Raw genomic sequence first — 26,090 nt, forward strand, 5'->3', positions numbered from 1 at the left:
CCCCCCCCCCCCCCCCCCCCCCCCCCCGACACGGATTTGGAATTTCATGATTTTGGGAAAAAAAGTTTGGGTAGGGAAATTTATTTTCGGAAGTATATAGTATAGGTATACCCCCCCCCCGGATTAGGATTTTCATGATTTTGGGAATTAGGGTTTTTCCTCAATATTTCTGAGGATTAGTCTAGCCCCCCCCCCCCCCCACTTTCAATTTGCTTCCGACGCCAGTGAATCATGATACAGTCATACATGCAGTAAAGTCTGAAATGCATGTAAATAATTAAACAATTATTATATTAGACTCAAACTCCAAGTGGGTTTTACTTGTTATTATCAACTGTAGAATTAAAAAAAAAAAATCCTATGTACATGTGTTGGCGTGGTATTAAAAAAGAAATGAATTAACTCTAAACTTCAGGTTGTACGAATATTTGGTACGATTTGTAAAAATTTACAACGACTTTACCTTAATTTGTTTGCTTAGTTAGTTACTGTACATCAAGGTTCATTCAAATGATAACTAAATGATTTAAGAAGGAGTCTTACAAAATAGGTTTATTAATTTATTTTACTAAATAATTATAATTTACTTATCAGTTTTACTTACTCGATCAGGTACACACAAATTGAAAAAAAATTCCCGCCGGGCTCCAGTTATAAACTCACGCTTCGTACTGTGTATATGTTATGTAACAGTCTTTTGTTCACTCCTGACAGAAAAAACCCTGCAATCCACACAGAATATACAGGAAAATCACAGAGGATGTCACCTGGACAAAGAATGTATACACATGTATACACGTGCCCGAGTACCTAAGATTAATGATTTCATCATATGCATTAAACAAGATCAGACATCAGTTTTTCTTTTCAAATTCAATTAATTACTTATTAAGGTTCTTAATCGCCTTATTTGCCACATTTGAAGATAGTTACATGTATACATATAGTTTCAGTCACGCTGAAACCTTACTATACATTTTAGTATGTACTGATTCATTATCATTAGGCTAGAATTAAACTTAAACCTGTTGAAAATAAATGATATCACTATTTAAACTCAAATCAATTTTAGTAATAGTTTCAGCAATGCGTAAACCATTTGGAATCTTAACTTAAAGTTTCAGCATATTGAAACCTAGCGGAAATGTTCTGAAACTGATTGATATTTCCATAATAATTTACACAACTTTTCACATGATTCAAATTTAGTTTCCGCATTGCGGAAACCATCAGGAATCTTAACTTAAAGTTTCAGCATACTGAAACCTAGCGGAAATGTTCTGAAACTGATTTATATTTCCATAATAATTTACACAACTATTCACACGATTCACATTTAGTTTCCGCATTGCGGAAACCATCAGGAATCTTAGACTAAAGTTTCTGCTGACTGAAACCTAACGGATACTTGCTGAATCGATATAATGGTTTCCGCATTGCGGAAACTATACATGAAACTTCAACTTCAAGTTTCAGCAAGGTTTCAATATAGTTTCAGTTTTGCTGAAACTTGATTTTTCATCCAGTGAAGGATTTGCGAATTACTGTGAAGTAAATTCAAGTAGAACATCTGTGTGTTAATACTTTCGGTCGGCGGAATATCACAAGTGACCGTTTGATGCTTAGAATATTTTGGAAATGAACTTTGCACAAAAATGAATTTATGAATTCATTGTTGAGCTGAGAAAATTACGGCGATCTGTTTTCAATTACTTTCTTAAATTTTGGTTTGTTTCTTCATATAACAAAACAAATGTCGACTGTGTTTTCGGGCAACATTGATTATATTCCCCCCCCCCCCTAAGGACGGAAATATTGCCCTCCGCTTCGCGTCGGGCAATATTTCGTCCCTCGGGGGCTAATATACTCAATGTTGCCCTCAACCCCAGTCAATATTTGTATAATATTTTTTATGAAATCAGCCTCTCATTTTTTCATTGCTTTGAATAGTATGAATTCATGTCCTCGATATTTTTAATCTTTAGTTTTGGTAGTTCATTTTCCGATAACAATCGGGAAGGGTTTCAAGAAAATGAATTGAAAAGGTGATAAGAAAAAAAATCAATAATACCTGACGTTTAATATTCTGGGTTTTTTTTCACGGACAAATATTGGAAAACGAGAGTCAGATAACATTTAAAGCGCAGGAAAACATTTCTATGAATTTAATCCTGATTTTATTTTTAACATTTTGCGAAACTGTAACCGTTAATGTTATATTAAGTTATTTTGTTAAGTATGTTTAAAAATAATTTTAAAATGATTGAAGATATACAACGGCTAATTTTCCTCATCCTGGTTATTACTTGAAACACATTTCTATAATTTTACATGCACCAAGAGTTCGAATCTTTCCACAGCAATGATAAGCTCGCAATTGCATGTTAAAGATGTTCCGGATTTTAGAATATATATCATATCGATTCAACTTTGGAATATTAATTACATCACGTGGTTTGAATGACAGCAGTTGTTCAGTGGAATATTGGAGATAGTTTTATAGAAATAAACAGGTAGTGATGATGATTCATGCACGGGATAATGCGCGTGACATATAATGACAATAATAAGACAATAAATTGTCTTAACTCCTAATGATAAAAAAAATTATACACTTTATATGACCTTCGCGTTATTTAAAGTGTGGTACCTAAAGAAAAAAGGAGAGGGAAAGGCTCAGCGGATCTAAATCATGTTAAAATATTCTTATGGTAAATTGATATCACAGAGATTTTTTTTTAATCTCTTACAAAATATATTGTTCGCAGTTGTGTTTTGTCTCCACCTATTTTGATAATTTTCTAGCCAAATCTATCGAAACCCGAGGTCTTGTCATTCTCTTTCTGAAAGCCACGCTGAAATGTTTACTATCAGTGCGCATGCAGTGCTAAACAAAAGACATGGTTAGCACTTTTCACTGTATAGGCCGTCTAGAATAATTAGTTTTAGTTATCAATTGCAAACGTTAAGATGTTACAAAGCGTAATCTTTGCAAAATTCATACCTTTGACTGTGCAAGATAATTCACATAAGTCACGGGATTAACACATCTCATTGTATTTGCGCAAAATGAGATGTAGTGTGTCTTTAGATAAAAAGAGAAATGCAAAGAGCAGGATGAACAAAAAATGAACAGAAAACTAAGGCTGTTGGCAAAAACGGCATAATTACATAAACAAAGAATACCCATTCAATCATAGCTAAAATGCAAAACAAAACGATTCCATTATTAATCTACAACTTGGTGTGTTTGGAAATTTCGAATTCGAAAGATATAGAATATAATAATCGATCAAGATTAGGATTTCCTTTTAATTCAGATTATTTGAATTTTTGCAGGATTAAAACCAAAAACTCCTCTGTCATGGAAGAGGAAAACATCGAAGATGCCAATAGCCCTATTCATTGTGATCTATGTAATGCACCTAATCCGCTATTACACTGTGAAGAATGTCAATGCAATGTATGCTTAGCTTGCGTGGGGAAGCACCTGTCCGATTTATCCAAAGATCACAAAGTTGTTCCATATCAAAAGCAGGGATCCATTCCTAAATATATAAAATGTCAAAGTCACGCAAGTGAGCGTTGTGAACTCCACTGTCAGAGATGTGACATACCAGTTTGTAACACTTGTCTTTTGTCCAACTCTCATAAAAGTCACACTCTGGCTGAACTAATGGAAGTAATTAGGTCAAAGAAAGAGGTCATTGAGAAGGATTTTAAAGAAATACAGCAAATCATATATCCAAAATACAAAGAAATTCTAATCCAATTAAAAACTGACCAATTAAATGTAGACTCCTATTTTGAAGATCTAACATAAAAGGTTACTAAACAGGGACAGGAATGGCATGTAGAAGTTGACAGACTTGTCTCCGAGCTACATAATACTATCTTAGCGGAGAAAAGAAATCACATTGCTTCCCTCCAGCAACAAGAAGAAATCATCGCTAGAACAATATCTGAAATTAAGCAAAGCATTCAAGATCTGAAAAGAATTTTAGATTTAAAAGACTTCTATTTGACAGCCGTATACGAATCAAGAAATGCGGTATTCAACAGATTTCCAGAAAAGCTATCATTCCCGAGTTTTCTTCCAAAGAAAATCGATACAATGCACTTACGTAGACAGTTTGGTGTATTTACGACCGAGAGTGGATGTTCTTTCCAATCCAACCTTTTATTAAAGAGTTCAAATACCATTGAAACATTTGAGTCTGGGCACAGATGGATACATGGCTTGGCCTGTTTGAGCGAATATGAGATATGGATTATTGGTAGTGATAATTCTTGGAGTTCTGATAGTGGTAAGCGTATAAAGCTTTACTCTACCAAAGGTGAACTACTTCGGTCAATTAAAGCAAAACACACACCTGTTGCTATAGCAGTAACAAAGAATGGCGATCTTATTTATGCTGATGATTATAGAAATATAAACATAGTGGAGGACAATCAAATAAAGGAAGTCATAAGGTTGAAAGGATGGAAAGTTCTAGACATCTGCACTACCCTATCTGGTGACCTCCTGGTTATCATGAACGATGGCAAAAACTCTCCAGGTGGAAAAAAATATCTAGTAGAAAACAAGAACTTTGACATTTGTGTTGCTGATCATGACGCCCATGCAGTAGTAGTGGTAAATCAGGATGGAAAGCTTAGATATAGGTACACCGGTCAGACCACCTCTGAAAAATTGTTTGATCCAACTGGCATTGCTACAGACAGTCAGAGTAGGATTATAATCGGAACAGATAAAGACTTTAATATACATGTACTAGATCAGGAAGGACAGTTCCTTAGCCATATAGATATGCGTATGTACAGCCCAGAAGGTTTCTGTGTCGATGCAAACGATAGCCTTTATGTAGCCAACAAAGAAAAAATTTATAAAATTAGATACTGTTCGTAAATATGACCATATTAAGACATTACAGTGACTACATCACAATACTTTTTTTTCCATTTAAATACGTAAAACTTTTTGACCCACATATAATAGGGTTTTTAGACAAAAAAAAGGATATGAATGAAATTTTAAGGTTCGAATATGTCAGCCATATATATGCTACATAAATCAGTCTCATTCAAGCATAATCATATAAGTTTTTTCCTGTATGTACATTATCAGAGTCTTGCGTTTGAAAATTAATTTACTCATATACAATCCCACCATCGCTAACCAAGGGTTTCCGATACACTACACTTATCATTATGAGAAGCATAGTGTACCGGGGACCCCTGGTTAGCGAAGATGATACAATCCAGATTCTCAAACTAATGTGGCTCTCATGATAACATAACTGTAACGTCAGTTTTGGGTTCCCAATTTACTTGGTGATAATTACATCCGGTAAGCTGTTTCTGGGAGACATTATTTCCCGCGCGTCTGGGACGCACAGATCCATTTTGAAGACCCTCTACAGCGTCAGGGACGCTTCGTCATCCATATTTTCGTGGTGCAAAGGCGCAACGATGTATGTCTTTTTTCTTACACCTACATATTTGTAATATTATATTCTGATTATTTATTTAAAACTTCATTCGAGATTTTTGGCAAGTGTGTATGAAAGTGCAGTGTGTGATAAATTTTTCTAATTATATTAGGTATAGTATAAATGTCTATATGTTGTTAAGTTTCAGTTGTTACCGTAAATTTCCTGCTATATTGGCTGAATAAAGAATGTAAAAAGCTGGGCGTTTTACTTCAACGAAGAAAATGGGCCTGTGGCAGAACAATAACGTTCCTCAAGTCGACGTAATTATTCTGCATGATTTGATATTTGTCTTGCATTTTGTCAAGGGATATTTTGCAAATGCAAATAAGAAGCATAAAAATGGCAAATGTAATGTTTTTTTTTATTTTTTGATGGATTTATCATTTGAACATAAGCAATATTCTTTGATAAGATACTTGAATATCCTAAATATAAGAATATTATTTGTTCACATGCTTATTGATCTGTTTTTTAATTATTTGTTTTTAAGTGAATCAGTTTATATAATTAATTTAATATCATTTAAATTACTGATTATTTTTTAAATAAAAGGTATTTAACACTATTACTTTAAAAAGCACCTTTTTTTTATCCCAGAACATGATGAATTTGGGAGTCATAGTGCTGAACGCATTGTTTTTTTTTAAAGGGTCACAGTTTTGATTAAATATTATTTTTATATTTAGCTGGGCTCTGCTGAAAGCAGATCCTGGCTATAGGCAGGCCAATCGCCAATGTTACTATAAATAGCACAAATAAACAAAAAACCAAACAGCGTCTAGGTAAAGCTTCCGCTATACCAAATAGTTACACAAAGAGCCACGTTTTGTCAAAAGTGTTGGCATTTTGTTTCTTTTTTTAAATTTCGAATGAATTGTCTCTCTTTTTTAGTTTTCTTATTAATAACGTGTTTTTAAAACATTACTATGCAATTTGGACACATACAATGCGCATGAATTTCCATGAATTACTTTGCTGCACGATGAAGAAACGGGGATTGAATATAATGCTTTGTTGCAAAATTCAAGGCAGCAACTGTTGAACTTTTTAACTTCTACTAGACAGACTTATTTTTTGTTTATAGCCGCTTACAAAATTTGGTCGCTCTGTGATGCTTTGCCGACATTAAAAGGGAGACAGCCTAATCCACACACACACACAGAGAGAGAGAGAGAGAGAGAGAGAGAGAGAGTGAGAGAGAGAGAGAGAGATATTTTCAGTCTTTACTACACAATATGCATAAAGACACACCAAAAGAGCCCGGCTTTCAGTACTTCAGTACTTTGATTTTAGTATATTCAATGCTTTAAAAATGCATTTCTAATGATCAAATAAAATTTGAGAGTCATTCGTAGAGTTAAAAGCAAGATACAGGGCTCACAATTCTTTGTCATGTAAACAAGGCTCGTGACCTGTGTTTGTTTAAATAGGCCCATTTTACCAGTAAAAAATTGTTTTCCTGCTTATTTATAAATCTTTTTTTTTCTTTTAAGCATAGATAAACAGTCCCTAACGTTTAACACATTCATTTTAGGTTTAAAACTGAACTTTTTACTTCAACATTTAAACTGTAAACAGCGCATTGTTTACATAGCGAAGAATTTTAATCTTTGTAACTCGCTTATAACTCGACAAATGAGACTCACATTTCGGTTGCCTATTTAGAATGTCTTTTTGAAGCATGGTGAATATAAAAATCGGGAAAATAATTGTTGACCAAAATCGTGACCATGCCCCTTTCATCTATTGATTCAGGTTTCATTTACTTTTGATACATGTAATTGTATTTGTAAAATTCTTTAAATTAAAAATATGATATATTGATTTTTGTATCTTCTTTTATTTTTTTAATGATAATGTAATTGACGAAGAACTTGACAGAGATAACCAGTACTTTGCAATGTTAACATTTGTTCTTTTTAAAAAGCATTTAAAACTGAATTCAAATATTATGTTGTATGTTATGGTATGGAATTGAATGTAATGCTTTGACAAATGCGCTTTGCAATTTGTAAGGTATAAAACTTAACTGTTATTCTATGCTTAAGTCTATGTTGTAAGAAATATGCTGGAACTGACTTCTAGTATATTACATGCATTATCTCAAACCAATTGTGTTTTTGCTACTTTTTATAAGAAAAAAAATAGTTTTCATTTGCATACAATGCAATGAAATGCAATGTGATTTTCAAACTTGTCAGTAATTAGAACTAAAATACGCATAGTTAAGTTTCTTATCCATTTTTTCTTTTATACTTAAATTCAATTAAATATCACGTTTTCAACCTTTTTGTTTCACATATACATGTAATCTTTAATACTGAGTAGTTCACTTTTTTGTTTTGCCGAACGGATTTCTTAAAGTCTACATTGTCTTTATATTAGTTTCTCTGGCAAAAATGCTTGAAAAATATACGATATGCTTTACCAAATGATTTACTTCTTTTCATAATGCCTTTTTTATCGGCTAAATAAATTATCCATATTTTATAGTAGCATGCCTTGCCGTGAACACAATATAACACGCATGCGTTATAATCTGCTTGGCATTTTAAAATGATGGGCTTTATTTTCTAAATTGGTTGTAGTTTTGTGGTTTATTATGTGTATACTCTTCAGATATATATCGTGTAACATTGGTAAGAAATAGGGATGTCAACGAGAAATCTAATACTCGACTATCGCTCGGTCACACCGATCATCGACTTAAATTTTCTTTGTCGATTAATCGTTATAAAGTGAAGAAAGACATTCAAAACATTGTTTTCTCTATAACGCGGTAATTTTGGGGCTTCGAATGAAAATAAGAGTTTTCTTTTCTCGGCATTTTTAATCACATTACACTCTGTTGAATCGAACGGGTGTCCCTAGAATATTTTCAGTGCTACAAATTGATCTATGTTGAATTTGTAGGTGAAATTATTGTTTTTTATTGTTTTGAATAAAAAAAAATTGATCCTATCAACTCGATCAAGGCGTTTGTTTTTAACATAGTCATTACCTTTAATTGTTGTTTTGGCACGGCACGGGACAATGACTTAACATGAAACAAGTAACATTTGATTTGTCTAAGATGTCAACTATGTGTAAGCGTCACAAGAAAAGGGAAAACCTAAGGCATTAGCTAACGGATATCTAGATAAAATGTTCTTTTTCTAAATTTTTATTTGAAATCAAATACATCTATTGTGCGAATTATCATCGGTTTTTAAATCATTATGTTTATTATGGATGATGGTTGAATTTGTCTAGAGTTGTCTTTCCTTACTCGCAGTCTCTAGATTTATCCGATGCGAGTGAGGAGAAAAGGTTGAATTTAGATACCGGTGTGTTGGTAAACATCACTCTATTTATGTACATATACGGTGTATGTGATAGTAGAATAAGGACACACAGTTTCAAATAAATGAACAAGTACTCGACTATCGCTCGACTGAGGCCTCCGATTAATCGACTTAGCAAACCGAGTAAAATTTACATTCCTAGTAAGAAATAAATGAATTCCTTAAATAATATACATTTTTTGAGAAACTTAAAAATTTACAAATGAGGCCATAACAAGAAAAACAAGGTAATGGTACAGGTTGCGTAAAATTAAACCAGATACAAATACATCCTTTTCCCTTTCCTCAAATGTGTGAATGTGAGACATAATTTAGCCATTTCAGAACTAGTGTGCAAACACTTTCTATTATTTATCTGGTATTCAAAGGTTTGTAGTGTGTGTACATTAAGTACGTTTGTCGACAATTTCACATAAAACATGCATGGTTTAATTTATATGGTCAAATTAAAATAAGCCCATACATCCCATAAACTGGTCGCAGGTGAATGTTACTAATAAAAACTGCTAGGCGAAATCCGACTTGCAAGGTAAATACGGAAGTTGAATACAATAGGACAAGGACACATTTGTTGTTAATAAATGAGTGTAGAGAGTTGTAAATTGTAAATCAATAGACGTGATCAAAATGGACGATAGAAAATAATGTCTTGGTGTGCCTATTCTGCTGAATATTGTGGCTGATGATAGTTACAGTAAGTAATATATTTCATATTTACTTCATACCAAAAGCTTACCAAAAGCTATCTCTAATTGTTGCATTACTTGGCAATCTTGCATTTACATTTTTGAACATTATGATGTAGCGATACACGTTCTTAAAGAAGTTACTGGTATCAATTTAAATGATAGGTGGTATAAGTTGCAAAAGTTGTCATATTCACCAAAGTGAGCGTTGTGAACTCCACTTGTCTGTTGTCAAATTCTAATTAAAGTTAAATTACACTCTGGCCGATCTAATGGAAGTTATTAGGTCAAAGAAGGGTGAAATTAAGAAAGATTTTATGAAATACAACAAATCTTATATCCGAGATGTGACTTACCAGTTTGTAACACTTGTCTTTTGTCCAACGCTCATAAAAGTCATACTCTGACTGAACTAATTGAAGTAATTAGGTCAAAGAAAGAGGTCATTGAGAAGGATTTTGAAGAAATACAGCAAATCACGTATCCAAAATACGAAGAAATTCTAGTCCAATTAAAAACTGACCAATTAAATGTAGATTCCTATTTTGAAGATCTAGCAGAAAAGATTACCAAACAGGGACAGCAATGGCATGAAGAAGTTGACAGACTTGTCTCCAAACTACATAATGATATCTTAGCGAAGAAAAGAAATCTTATTGCTTCCCTCCAGCGACAAGAAAAAAACATCGCTAGCACAATATCTGAAATTAAGCAAAACAATCAAGATCTGAAAAGAATTTTAGATTTAGAAGACTTTTATTCGACAGCCGTATACAAATAAAAAAATGCTGTATTCAACAGATTTCCAGAGAAGCTATCTTTCCCGAGTTTTCTTTCAAAGAAAATCGATACCGGGCACTTAAGTAGACAGTTTGGTGTATTAGCGACGGAGAGTGGAGGTTCTTTCCAATCCAACCTTTTATTAAAGAGTTAAAATACCATTGAAACATTTGAGTCTGGGCATAGAAGGATACATGGCTTGGCCTGTTTGAGCGAATATGAGATATGGATTATTGGTAGTGATAATTCTTATGGTTGTGATAGTGGTAAGCGTATGAAGCTTTTCTCTACCAAAGGTGAACTACTTCGGTCAATGAAAGCAAATGACCAACCTGTTGCTATAGCAGTAACAAAGAATTGCGATGTAATGTATGCTGATGATTATGGAAATATAAACATAGTGGAGGACAACCAAATAAACAAGGTCATAAGTTTGAAAGGATGGAAAGTTCTAGACATCTGCACTACCCTATCTGGTCACCTCCTGGTTATCATGAACGATGGCAAAAGATCGTCAAAAGTAGTACGTTACTGTGCCCCCACTGAGAAACAAACGATACAGTTCAATGACGATGGTCAAACTCTTTACTCTCCAGGTGGAGAGAAATATCTAGCAGAAAACAAGAACTTTGACATTTGTGTTGCTGATCATGACGCCCATGCAGTAGTAGTGGTAAATCAGGATGGAAAGCTTAGATATAGGTACACCGGTCAGACCGCCTCTGAAAAATCGTTTGATCCAAATGGCATTGCTACGGACAGTCAGAGTAGGATTATAATCGGAACAGATAATGACTGTAATATACATGTACTAGATCAGGAAGGACAGTTCCTTTGCCAGATATATATGCGTGTGTATAGCCCGAAAGGTGTCTGTGTCGATGCAAACGACAGCCTTTATGTAGCCGACTACGAAAAAATATATAAAATTAGATATTGTTCGTGAAAAAGACTAGATCAAAACATTACAGAGACTATATTACATATTTTTTGGTTCCATTTAAATACGTAAAATGTTTTTGACCCACATAAAATAGGGTTTTTTGGACAAAAAAAGGATATGAATGAAATTTCAAGGTTTTAATATGTCAACCATTCATATGCAACATAAATCAGTCGCACTCAAACATAATCATAGAAGTACTTTCCTGTATGTACAAAGTCTTGCGTTGGAAATTTTTTTTAACTCATATTCAATCCCATCTTCCCTAATCAAGGGTTTCCGATACACTACGCTTATCATTATGAGAAGCATAGTGTATCGGAAACCCTTGGTTCGCAAAGATGATACATTTGTACAATACAGATTCTCAAACTAATGTGGCTCTCATGATTACATAACGTGCTTCAAGTCGATGTAATTATTCTGCATGATGTGATACTTTTCTTGCCTTTTGTCATAGTACATTTTGCAAATAAGAAACATAAAAATGACAATTGTAATGTTTTTTTTATTTTTTGATGGATTTTTCATTTGAACATAAGCAGTATTCTATGCTAAGATACACGCATATCCTAAATAAGAGAATATCATTTGTTCGCATTCTTATTGATTTGTGTTTTAATTTTCAATTTTAAAGTGTATCAGTTTATATCATTTATTTAATACCATTTAAATAACTGATTATGTTTTAAATAAAAGGTTTCTAAGACTATTACTTTACAAAAACACCTTTTTTCTATCCCAGAACAGGATTAATTTGGGATAGAAAAAAATCTGAACGCAGTGTTTTTATTTTAAAAGGGCAATGTCACGATTTTGGTAAAATATTATTTACATTTTTTTATTATCTGCAATGCTTTAAAAATGCTTTTTAATGATCAAATAAAATTTGAGAGTCATTCGTAGAGTTATTAGCAAGATACAGGGCTCACAATTCTTTGTCATGTAAACAAGGCCTTTGCCCTGTTTTTGTTTAAAAAGGTTCATTATATCATTAAAAATCGTTTTCTGGCTTATTCGTCTATCGTGTTATTTCTTTTAAGCATAGAAAAACAGTTCCTAACACTTGCCTATTAAGAATATGAGGCATTGTGAATATAGAAATAGGAAAAATACTTTTTGATCAAAATCGTGACCATGTCTCTTTAATCTATTTATTCAGGTTTTATTTACTTTTGATAGATGAAATTGTATTTTTAAAATTCTTTAAATTAAAAATCTGATATTGATTTATGTATCTTCTTTTATTTCTTAAGTGATAATGTTATTGACGAAGAACTGAGATGTATTTAGCCAATCTCATACACAAACAGTTTTTCGTTTTAGTATTTTTTTTTCTGTTCAATGAACTCTTTCTAAACTGCATGGATATATTCTTGAAAAATATTAGACACGGTCTAATAAATGATAATTAATCAGAGTAAGGTACCTTACATTCATTACATCTTTTACAAGGTTTTGCCATGCTATGGTATGCGATTTTGTTATTTGTTTGGAATGCCGTAAGATATGTATACTAAGCTATCATAAATGAAATCTTTAATTTTATGATATGGTATGCTATAAAATTTGAAATAAAGTCCTAGCATAAAGAAGAGGTCCAATAATTTTAAAGTACATTATCAACAAAAAAATCGAAAAACAAAACAAAACCAGAAATAGCCAGTACTTTGCAATGTAAACATTTGTTCTTTTTAAATAATCATTCAAAACTGAATTGAAATATTATGTTGTATGCTATGGAATGAAATTGAATGTTATGCTTAAACGAATGAGATTTAAATGAAATACTATGCAATTTGTATGGTATAAAACTTAACTGTTATTCTATGATTAACTCTATGTTGTAAGAAATATGCTTGAACTGACTTCTTGTATATTACATGCATTATCTCAAATCAATTGTGTTTCTGCTACTCTTTATAAGAAAAAATTGTTTTCATTTGCATACAATGCAATGAAATGCAATATTATTTTCAAACTTGTCAGTAATTACAACTAAAATACGCATAGTTAAATTTCTTATCCATTTTTTCTTTTATACCTTAATTCAGTTAAAGATCATGTTTTAAACATTTTTGTTTCACATATACATGTAATCTTTAATACTGAATAGTTCACTTAATTTGTTTTGCCGAACAGTATTTTAATCATCTAAATTTTCTTTTAAATACTTTCTCAAAAAAATGCTTAAAAAATATACATGATCTACCAAATAATTTACTTCTTTTCATAACGCCTTTTTATTGGCTAAACAAATTATCCATATTTTTTAGTAACATGCCTTGCCTTGATCACAATATAACGCGCATGCAAAATGTACTAATCTGCTTGGCATTTTGAAATAATGGACCTTATTTTCTGAATTGGTTGTAGTTTTGTGATTTATTATGTGTATACTGTTCAAATATATATCGTGTAACATTGGTAAGAAATAGTAATGTCAACGAGAACTCTAGTACTCGACTATCGCTTGGTCACGCCGATCATCAACTTCAATTTTCTTAGTCGATTCATCGTTATAAAATGAAATCAAAGTACTGAACAACTGACGGGAGTTGATTTTGTCGATGTTTATTTATTTTAATATCAACAATTTGTTATTTTGCATGACAAGTATCCGTAGTTTCTTATTTGTATTACGCACATTTTCATAATATGAATTTTTGGACATTTTCGACAAGAATTCCGAGAAACACCCATGTGAATCATGTTCAATAATATTTAAAGATAAAATTAATTCAATTAAACTATGTACCAATAATAGAGATATTTTTCGAAAATTCTATGGATCCAAGCAATATTCAACCAAACGCTCGGCTGACACCGTAAATCTCCGACAAGGATTTACGGAGACAGATGAGAGTCGAATTAAACGAGACTATATTGAACTCTGGCGTAGGAATACATACGACTACAAAAATATTTAAATTGTTCGTACCATTTAAAATCTGACTATTTTCAAGGTATTTATGAATAGGTTTCCTTAAAAAACAATGCTTTAGCATACATAACATCGAATTTATCGATTATTTTCAAGAACTAAGTCTTGTCAGCAGCAATGATTTGTGCTGAGGTCCAAACACTGTTTCACATTCGGTTTGTCTGAGTAACTGCATAGGAGAGTTGATTAAAATCAACTACCAAAAAGAAATGCAAAACATTGTTTTCTCTATAACGCGGTAATTTTAGGGCTTCGAATGAAAATAGGAGTTTTCTTTTCTCGGCATTTTTAATCACATTACACTCTGTTGAATCGAACGGGTGTGCCTAGAATGTTTTTCAATGCTACAAATAGTCCTCTGTTGAATTTGTAGGTGAAATTATTGTTTTTAATTGTTTTGAATAGAAGTACACAATTATGTAAACATGTACATAAAGATAAATGCGTGGTTCTCGTAAACAGTTATCAATTGGATTAGTTGTTTCTACTAATCAAATATTTGATCCTATTAACTCATTCAAGGCGTTTGTTTTTCATATAGTCATTAACTTTAATTGTTGATTGGGCACGGCACGGATAATGACTAAACATGAAACAGGTCACATTTGATTTGTCTAAGATGATATGGATCATAAGATGATATATGATAAGATGACTATGTGTAAACGTCACAAGAAAAGGGAAAAGCTAAGACATTAGCTAACGGATATCTAGATAAAATGTTCTTTTGTTAAATTTCTTTGAAATCGAATACATATATAGTGCGTATTATCATAAGTTTTTAAATCATTACGTTTATTATTGATGATGGTTAAGATACGGTGTATGTGACAGTAGAATAAGGACACACAGTTTCAAATAAATGAACAGGTACTCGACTATCGCTCGACTGAGGGCTCCGATTAGTCGACTAAACCAACCGAGTAAAATTGACTTCCCTAGTAAGAAAGAAATTATTTCCTTAAATAATATACATTTATTGAGAAACTTAAAACCTTACAAGTGAGGCCATAACAAGAAAAACTAGGGAATGGTACAGGTTGCGTAAAATTAAACCAGATACAGATACTTCTTTCATTGCCTCAAATGTGTGAATGTGATACATAATTTAGCAATTTCAGAACTAGAACACTTTTAATTATTTATCTGGTATCTAAAGGTTTGTAGTGTGTGTACATTAAGCATAGTAAGTTTGTCGACAATTTCACATAAAACATGCATGGTTTAATTTATATGGTCAAATTAAAATCAGCCCATACATCCAATAAACTGGTCACAGGTGAATGTTGCTAATAAAAACTGCAAGGCGAAATCCGACTTGAAGGTAAAATACGGAAGTTCAATACAATAGAACAAGGACACATTTGTTGTTAATAAATGAGTGTAGAGAGTTGTAAATTGTAAATCAATAGACGTGATCAAAATGGACGATAGGAAATAATATCTTAGTGTGCCTATTCTGCTGAATATTGTGGCTGATAATAGTTACAGTAAGTAATATTTTTCATATTTATTTCGTTTTCCTTAAACAATTACTACCCATACTCTATAAAGATACATTGTATCTATATTTTAAGTACTGACATTCTTGAATAGGAGTTTCTCTAAATTTTCAAAAAATGCATAAACTGCAGATGATGGTTACGTTACATCTCATACTAATAATTTCTTTCCTTGTTTCATGTAAAAAAAAAATTAAAAAAAAAAAATTAAATTGTTTTACTTACCAAAAGTCTTCTCTAATTGTTGCATTACTTGGCCATCTTGCATTTACATTATTGAACAACATGATGTAGCGATGCACGTTCTTAAAGAAGTTACTGGTATCAATTTAAGTGATAGGTGGTATAAGTTGCAAAAGTTGTCATAGTCACTAAAGTGAGCGTTGTGAACTCCACTTGTCTGTTGTCAAATTCTCATTAAGGTTAAATTATACTCTGACCGATCTAATGGAAATTATTATGTTAAAGAAGGAGAAAATTAAGAAAATTTTTGAAAAAATACAACAAATCTTATATCCGAAATACGAAGAAATTTTAGTTAAGATAGAAACCGATCAATCAAAAGTAGATACCGACTTCGAAGATCTAACAAAGATAATAACCAAACAGGGAGAGGAATGTCATTCGGAGATGACGAAATCATCTTCAAACTTCATATAGATGTCTCTTAGAAGAAAGAAAGACACTTTACTACCCTCCAACGTCAGACAGAAAGAATTACATGTACAATATCTGAAATAAGGCAGAGCATTCTGGATTTGAAAAGAATTTTAGATTTTAAAGACTTTTATTCGACCTCCATATACAAATCGAACTAGATGCTGTCATTAGACAGTAATACCTGCACCAAGTGTTTGCCCCTAAATAACACTGTTTTGTACCAGTTTATGTAAAAACGAAGGCTTTAACGTTTAATACCTTTTAAACATTTAAACGAAGTAATATATTTCAACATCATAGTTTTCATAACTGAAGGATGAGACCCCTTTCCATATGATAATACACATAAGCAGCACTTTATGTGCAATTTGGGATTGAACTGTTTACATGTGAACTTCAAGTTGATCAATAATTTTAACATTTCATGTCACAGAAAGTATATGGTCTATATACTTATTACAAACACAATTAAATTATGCCCCTTGTCCGTATGGGTTGCCGGTTTTAGATTTGCTTCTGTGTGCCTACATGTACAAAATCGTGTGCATGGATTCAGAGAAGGGGTGGGAGTGAGGGTTACAGACCCCCCCCCCCCCCCCCAATGACAATCCAGGGACTCCAATGCCCTTACAGACATGTAATTGCTATAACATATTGCGATTCAATGTTAGGTAATATTATTTTGGGGGAAAATATTATATTTATTCTTTATTGTTTATTTCAATAGGAAGTATACATTACATGTCCTGCACCATCCTAAAGCTGTTATCTACCTAAAAAAATAGTGCAAGGGGTTTTGAAGAATAGGACACAAAAATACATGCATGTTACAAACAACTGATCTTTGTCTGAAGTTACGTACACAACACAGGTCTACAGGCCTCATTAGCGGGTACTTGCCTAGTTTTACCTAGTTCTTTGATTAGATGGGTTTCACGTGGTGTATGCGTTTTCCATATGCAGAAAAGGATTAATTAACATGCGTAAACATTTCTTTTGTGATGATCAGCTTATAGGATTCACATTGTGCTCTTATTGGATTATCATAATGATGTTGACCAACATAGGTAAGCATAATACATGTATAGCAGCACAATATTATGAGACACCAGTATGTACATAAGCATTACTTTCACTTTCTAGATAAGTGATCTCACTTTCCTAGCATATTATCATCTTTAAATATTTAAATAAGCTTATCATTGTTACCTATTCTATCGCATTTGTAAAGTTTCTGTCATTTTAATTGCAAAAGTTATTTTTTCATTTGTCAGACTTTCACTATTGAGTTGACCCCATATTGACCCTATAACAATTTCGTATTAAATTTGTGTATAACATGTATAAGTAAGTGTAGAGACTTATCATTGTTATATGATGGGAACAATTCCCATTATGACCCCATCAAACAGGAAAATACAAAAAATCTTCTTATGTCATTATGATGCATCAAATGCATATGGTGTAAAGTACAAGACCACCAGGTGCTGTCTTTAACACCCCCCCCCCTTATGAAGTAGTAAATGATTATACACTATATATTTGGATAACTTTTGAGATCCTCATCCCTAAACCATATATTTTATACTTGCTCTTTGTGTCATTGCGCATCAAATTGAATATAGTTTATGCCCCCTTAGAGACACCCTGACATTCTAGAACTAGAAATGATAATGAATTTTATCTTATTCATATGTAGTATTTGATCCATGTGGGTAATTCCTAGCTTAATAATGACACTGCTTTGTTTAGGAGACTTTACAATTGGCCCGAAATAGGCCAATTCACATGCATATAACATTTTGTTTATAAATCTCAAAAATTAGATTAAGCAATTTCCAAAAAGTTAATGTGCATAATTAGGAGAGAAAAAGCAATCAATAAATGATTTAAAATTTGCTACTGTACACATGTAAGAATGTAAGAAGAAGGCTAAAAATTTAGAACCACGTTTGATTGGGGAGGGAGGTGTAAAGTGTAAACATTTAAAATTTCAATCATTTATTGTTATTAATTTTAACTTCTCAATGAATATTAGTTATTGATCCCAAGGTAGAAATATGACCTCTAATCACATCTCAATAGATAATATGTCAATTATGCAAGATATAATCTGATTTTTTTAAAGAATAACATTTTTTACCAGTTTATAAAACTTTTTAGACCCCAAATCATACAAGAAATTAACGATGCAAAGTACATGTACATACATCTCGTTTTTTGTAGAGGACCATGTTTGCATTGCTCTTGTTTCTATGCTATTTGAATTGGTTTTCCAATTTTTATCAATTTTTTTTTTCATTTTTAAGAACTTAAAGTTTATTTTTTATGCTCATAATTTAAAACAGTTAACGTGAATGCAATATTTAATATAATACAATGCAACATAATCAGACGTATTGTCTGAATACCTTTGACGGAGATCTAAAGGCGACATTTCTTGCAGTGTTAAATCTAAATGGGATCGATTTAAAGAAATCGTATGAAGAGCTACCTTTATACACACTCAGATAAGCATTTTGTATTGATTGTTGTCAAGAGATTATCTTGTTGGCATAGCATTGGCCATTTCACAACTTGATCCTACACTGACAAACACAAGAGGAGGCATATAGAAACAACGTTAACAACGACATAAGGTAAAACATATATATTTTTTTATGAAATCAGGCTCTCAATTTTTCTGTACTTTTGAATAATATGAATTCATGTCTTCGATATTTTTAACCTTTAGTTTTGCTAGTTCATTTTCCGATAACAATCGGGGATGGTGTCAAGAAAATGAATTGAAATGGTGATAAGAAAAAAACCCAATAATACCTGGCGTTAAATATTCTGGGTTTTTTTTTACGGACAAATAATGGAAAACGAGAGTCAGATAAGATTTAAAGAGACATGGCCACGGTTTTGGTCAAATTTTATTTTTCTGTTTTTTATCATTTGAATGCTTTAGGGATGCATTTCTAATCATCAAATGAAATTTGGGTGCCAGTCGATGAGTTTTAAGCAAGATACAGGGCTCACAATTCTTCGTCATGTAAACAAGGCTCGTGCCCTGTTTTTGTTTACATAGGTTCAATATACCAGTAAAAAATCTTTTTAAAGCTGGTTTGTCTATCTTATTATTCATTTAAAGCATAAATAAACGGTTCCTAATGATAAACATATTTATTTTTGGTCTAAAACTGGAATTTTCACTTCAACATTCGAAATGTAAACAAATGCTTTGTTTAAATAGGGAAGAATTGTAAGCTCTGTAACTCGCTTATAACTCATCAGATGACACTCAAATTTTGGTTGCCTTTTAAAAATGTCTTACTAAAGCATTGTAAACATCAAAATCGAAAAAATAATTTTTGACCAAAATCGTGACCATGCCCCTTTAAAGCTCAAGCTAACATTTTTATGAATTTTATCCTGGTTTTGTTTTAAAATTTTACGAGACTGTAAGCGTTAATGGTATATTAAGTTGTTTTGTTAAGTATGTTTCAAAATAAATTTAAAATGATTGAAGATATACTTCGGCTAATTTTCCTCATCCTGGTTTTTTTTTTTTGAAACACATTTCAATTAAAAAAAATCAAAGCTGTTCATGCACCAAGAGTTCAAATCTTTCATATATTCGATTCAGCTTTAGAATATTAATTACATCACGTGATTTTGAATGACAGCAGTTGTCAATGGAATAATGGAGATAGTTTTATAGAAATAAACAGTCAGTGATGATAATCCATGCACGGGATAATGCGCGTGACATATAATGACAATAATAAGACAATAAATTGTCTAATCTCCTAATGATAAAAACATTTTTACACTTTATATGACCTTTGCGTTATTTAAAGTGGGGCACCTAACGAAAAAGGGAAAGAGAAATGCTCAGCGGATCTAGATGTTAAAATATTCTTATGATAAATTGATAAATTGACACAGAGATTTTTTTTATCTCTTACAAAATATATTGTTCGCGGTTGTGTTTTGTATCCACCTATTTTGATAATTTTCTAGCCAAATCTATCGAAATTCGAGGTCTTGTCATTCTCTTCCTGAAAGCCACGTTGACATGTTTACTATCTGTGCACATGCAGTGCTAAACAAAAGAAATGGTTAGCACTTTTTACTGTATAGGCCGTCTAGAATTAATAGTTTTAGTGATAAATTGCAAACGTTAAAATTTTACAAAGCGTAATCTTTGCAAAGTTTATACCTTTGACTGTGCGAGATAATTCACATAAGTCACGGGATTAGATTAACGCATTTGATTGTATTTGCGCAAAATGAGGTGTAGTGTGTCTTTAGATAAAAAGAGAAATGCAAAGAGCAGGATGAACAAAAATGAACAAAAAACTACGGCTTTAGGCAAAAAACGGCATAATTACATAAACAAAGAATACCCATTCAATCATAGCTAAAATGCAAAACAAAACGATTCCATTATTAATCTACAACTTGGTGTGTTTTTAGAAATTTAGAATTCGAAAGATATAGAATATAATAATCGATGAAGATTAAAATTTCCCTTTAATTCAGATTATTTGTATATTTGCAGGATTAAAACCAAAAAATCCTCTGTCATGGAGGAGGGAAAGATCGAAGATGCCAATAGCCCTATTCATTGTGACCTATGTAATGCACCTAATCCGCCATTACACTGTGAAGAATGTCAATGCAATGTATGCTTAACTTGCGTGGGCAAACACCTGTCCGATTTATCCAAAGATCACAAAGTTGTTCCATATCAAAAGCAGGGATCCATTCCTAAATACATAAAATGTCAAAGTCACGCAAGTGAGCGTTGTGAACTCCACTGTCAGAGATGTGACTTACCAGTTTGTAACACTTGCCTTTTGTCCAATTCTCATAAAGGTCACACTCTGACTGAACTAACTGAAGTAATTAGGTCAAAGAAAGAGGTCATTGAGAAGGATTTTGAAGAAATACAACAAATCATATATCCAAAATACGAGGAAATTCTAATCCAATTAAAAAATGACCAATTAAATGTAGACTCCTATTTTGAGGATCTAACAGAAAAGATTACCAAACAGGGACAGGAATGGCATGTAGAAGTTGACAGACTTGTCTCCGAGCTACATAATGATATCTTAGCGGAGAAAAGAAATCACATTGCTTCCCTCCAACAAGAAGAAGAAAACATCGCTAGAACAATATCTGAAATTAAGCAAAGCATTCAAGATCTGAAAAGAATTTTAGATTTAGAAGACTTTTATTCGACAGCCGTATATCAATCAAAAAATGCGGTATTCAACAGATTTCCAGAGAAGCTATCTTTCCCGAGTTTTCGTCCAAAGAAAATCGATACAGGGCACTTAAGTAGACAGTTTGGTGTATTTACGACCGGGGGTCGATGTTCTTTCCAATCCAACCTTTTATTAAAGAGTTCAAATACCATTGAAACATTTGAGTCTGGGCATAGATGGATACATGGCCTGGCCTGTCTGAATGAATATGAGATATGGATTATTGGTCGTGATTTTTCTAGGACTTCTACTTATGATAAGTCTGTGAAGCTTTACTCTCACAAAGGTGAACTTCTTCGGTCAATTAAAACAGATCAGAAACCTGTTGCTATAGCAGTAACAAAGGATGGCGACCTAATGTATGCTGATGATAGTAGAAATATAAACATAGTGGAGGACAATCAAATAAAGAGAGTCATAAGGTTGGACGGATGGAATGTACTAGACATCTGCAGTACTTTATCTGGTGACCTCTTGGTTATCATGAACGATGGCAAAAACTCGCCAAAAGTAGTACGTTACTGTGGCCCCACTGAGAAACAGACGATACAGTTCAATGACGATGGTCAATCTCTTTACTCTCCAGGTGAAAAGAAATATCTAGTAGAAAACAAGAACTTTGACATTTGTGTTGCTGACCATGACGCCCATGCAGTAGTGGCGGTAAATCAGGATGGGAAGCTTAGATATAGGTACACCGGTCAGACCGCCTCTGAAAAATCTTTTGACCCAATTGGCATTGCTACGGACAGTCAGAGTCGGATTTTGATCGGAACAGATGGAGACTATTATATACATGTACTAGATCAGGAGGGGCAGTTCATTTGTCGAATTTATATGCACTTGTTCAGCATAAAGGGTTTCTGTGTCGATGCAAACGACATCCTATTTGTAGCCGGCAATGAAACAATTCGTAAAATCAAATATTGTACGTAAATATGGCTTAACATAACAGTTTTTCTTTTACAAAAGTATACTTTCGATTTTATTCAATTTGAACACATCAAAATATTAAGTTACAATTGGTATTTTTAGAAACAAAATGTTACCTTTTATTTGGCATACATGTATTTTGCTAGAAAGACACATTTTACTGATATGGATATCGAACGCTAATAATAAAACTATTAACCTTATTTAAGGTGGAACAGGATGCTGCAGTGTAAAACTATTTGTCAATGTATTTTTTTTTTCAACATGAACATTACGATGTTCTTTACTACATAGATTGTTTTCATTACTACTTTTTTACCTTGAAAGGGAGATATTTTGATAGGAATTGTCCCTCTTTTCTGGCATTTGGAATTTTTTTGACAATTTCAATTTTCTGCAATGATTATTTTATTTGATGGAATCTATTTGAAAATTATGTTCATTAATTTTAAGAAAAGAAACAAATTCCAATATTATTTAAAGCATTGGCTTTTTTACATAGCAATATCATAAATTTATCAAAATATTGCAAAAATAAGCACTTAAAATTTGTGAGATTTTTATAATTCAAAATTTAAACAAAATGCGATGGCACATAAAATATTCTCAATGAAAGAATATGGGGGAATAAGCCGTTGCAAATGCCCACGACCCTCTCATACGTCTTATAAGAAGTGATAAACGTACGAGTTAACTGGGCATTTAAACGGTGGACAGTATTGTCCAAATGAAAATGTCCAAAAATGCGAGAAAGGGACAATCGAAATTTGAAAGGCGTAAGTGCGCTTAGATTTTGTAGTATTTGCATATACTTCAGTTAAACTGGCAAATTTAAAATGACAATCACATACTCATTTAAAGAGTACAAATACAAAAATGTTGATTACTTTCTAACAGTATTTAATTTACTAATTTACCTCAGTCATCGTATACAACCCCTAACGCAGGGGAGTCGACAAAGAGTATGAGGGAGTCGATTTTTCCGTTTCGGAGACAGAAGGAATTTAGTTAACTCCTTTTGTAGGTATTCAAAAAAAGTATTTTCCAAAAAAATATACAGTGGCGTCGGAAGCAAATTGAAAGGGGTGGGGGGCTAGACTTGCATCTTGACATGCAAAAAAAAAGGTCTTTGCTATGTATAGATTTGCAAAAAAGTGGGGGGAGGGGTTAAGTCCCCATAAGCCCCCCCCCCCCCCCGGTTGATATATACCACACGGGAGACAGCGATAGCCAAACCAGTAACGTATAACAAGGGGGATTGTTATAGGTCATTTGTCAAACTTTGTGTTGGTCATTGATACTAGTGGTCTTTGTGTCTTTTGGTAGAACTACTATGCGTTTTCTTTCACAACAAAACACGCATTTGTAATGTGATTTTCCTGCCGATACAATTGGAAGTGAAATACATGCCTAGTTAATCGTAGAATTTTCTTTATGCGCATACTGTACATTTGACTTAGCATGTATTCTGAATTTTGTGCACAATTACATTCTTTGTCCAGCGTATGTCCTTGTTGTGTTAATAAGACTCTCAAGGCTTAAAACACAGAACGTTTTATCTTGCCATTTAATTGTTTCTTGCATGCTCAATAACCATTTGTTTACAATATCGTGCAATCTCAAAGAGAATAACATACATTTTATATTTTATAAAAGTAGTATAAAACGCATATCAAATAATTTCAAGTTATTATAAGCAAATTTTTATTATTAAGAAAAAAAAGAGGAAAATTACATTTTAACACTGTATATTATTAAGTAAAAAAAGAAAATTACATTCTAACAATGTAAACAAAAAGATAAAAAAAAAACCCATAACGCTTACGACTCGAACACCCACTTTTACAGTTACATGTGTTTAAAGAACTCCTCGCTTTCCACTACACCACCGATTCGCTCGTTTAGATGCTATAACATAGCTGATTCTATTGTTATCAGTTTTCCGCAAACGACTGGACTTAGTCATTTAACGACCAATCTTAAAAATTAAAAGAAGAAAACTTACTTTTTACCATAGAATGGGTTTCCGTACCATGTTTTGAAAAATTGAAAAGATAGACGTTAAAATGTGTTAACAATATTCGTTCTTTAAAAAATGGTACGATGACCCACTCTATGAAAAATATAATTTGAACATCCGATTTCTATATCATTTTGTTGCCAAATTAGCATATGACTATTTTGTTGTCTTAATATCAATTGAAGGTTAAGTTACTTTTTGTGGGTTATGGCAGCACTGAATGTATATGATCACATATGTTTAATAAATGTAACGAAAGTGAAATTTGCTAGAAATAAAATATTATTTTTTAATGAACCTATGTGGTTTTTTGCCTCGGTTTATTCTACCAGATTCTTTCTTTAAAAGGTTTATATATACTTAATATGTGCTTAATTTTTATACAATTTTCATGGCAACTCTCATGGCATTCAAGAGAGATATTGCAGTAGGAATTATCCCAAACCTTTATTCTGGAATTATGTTTTTTGCGACAATTTCTGTTTTGAACTATCAAAAAAAATATTTAGATTTATCAAATAACACGAACAGAATAATAATCAGAATATATGTTCGATTATATTAAACGCTTTTGATTTGTACCTTTACGTTTCCAAAATTAAAAATGCTAAATTTTTCTTAACTCATGTTGTGACAATGACTACTCTAGAGCCAAAAAGGACGGGGAAAAGATATATCAAATCATGTTTTCATGTTTGATGTCACAATGGATTTCCGCAATTCTTTACAAAACTACTATTTTTAAATTGATGCTTGTAAATTCTTTTTTACGTGTCCATATAATAATTAGAATGTATTTGAATGAATCAAAAGGTAACCACTACGTACATGTATCTTTGTACGAAACAAATAATTAGAGAAAGCTTTTGTCGTTTGCTTTCACAAGAACAGACTGCAATTTAGTCAACTGAATGTCATTTTATGGAAAGGTAACTGTAAACCAACATTAAATCGCATGGGAGAAATTTTAGCGAGATTTGCGTGACCGATTGTTTCATTCGGGTCCTCTTTGGTTTTTCCTTTTTGACTCTGTTAGTAGAATTAACTCAAAAATAACAAGAGATGAATAACTTCAAATACTGATGTTAAATAACTGTTAATATATTTAAAACGATACACACTTTTATTTGCGTCAGTTTTGAAAACGTATGTGTTTGTTTACTTATAAACGTTGCATTTTTTCCGTGAATTACAATAATGAATTCCATCTCGTTACAAAAATATAAAAGTTTAATTTTTTATTTTCCTGCCAGAAAAATGTAACCTTTTCATAAACATTGATGAAAGAAGAGCAAAAATTCCGTTTGTCTCTTAAAATTCCGGTGTTGTTATTTGTACTCATTCGGGGATGATGTTTTGATTGCTAATCAGTGATTGAAATGGCACTTAGATTACTTAACAAATTCTAAACAAATGTAATAAACTAAGCACATAATATTTGTTCTGCTGTACACTCTTTTAAAACGTTCATACACTAAATTTAAACATTTACATGCACGCTTGTTAACATATATTTAAAAAA

The 26,090-nt window shown here is 32.3% G+C and overlaps 1 non-coding gene across 1 annotated transcript; it reads left to right on the top strand.

Annotated features, from left to right (window-relative positions):
• The first annotated feature begins 15,569 nt into the window (after window positions 1-15,569).
• On the top strand, window positions 15,570-22,644 carry LOC105321943 (uncharacterized). The gene is made up of 3 exons (XR_010713911.1): window positions 15,570-15,682; window positions 18,801-18,993; window positions 20,904-22,644. It is a non-coding gene; the product is annotated as an uncharacterized protein (transcript).
• The last annotated feature ends 3,446 nt before the right edge of the window (window positions 22,645-26,090 follow it).

The sequence above is a fragment of the Magallana gigas genome, chromosome 1 (genome assembly GCF_963853765.1).
Source record: "Magallana gigas chromosome 1, xbMagGiga1.1, whole genome shotgun sequence".
NCBI lineage: Eukaryota > Metazoa > Mollusca > Bivalvia > Ostreida > Ostreidae > Magallana > Magallana gigas.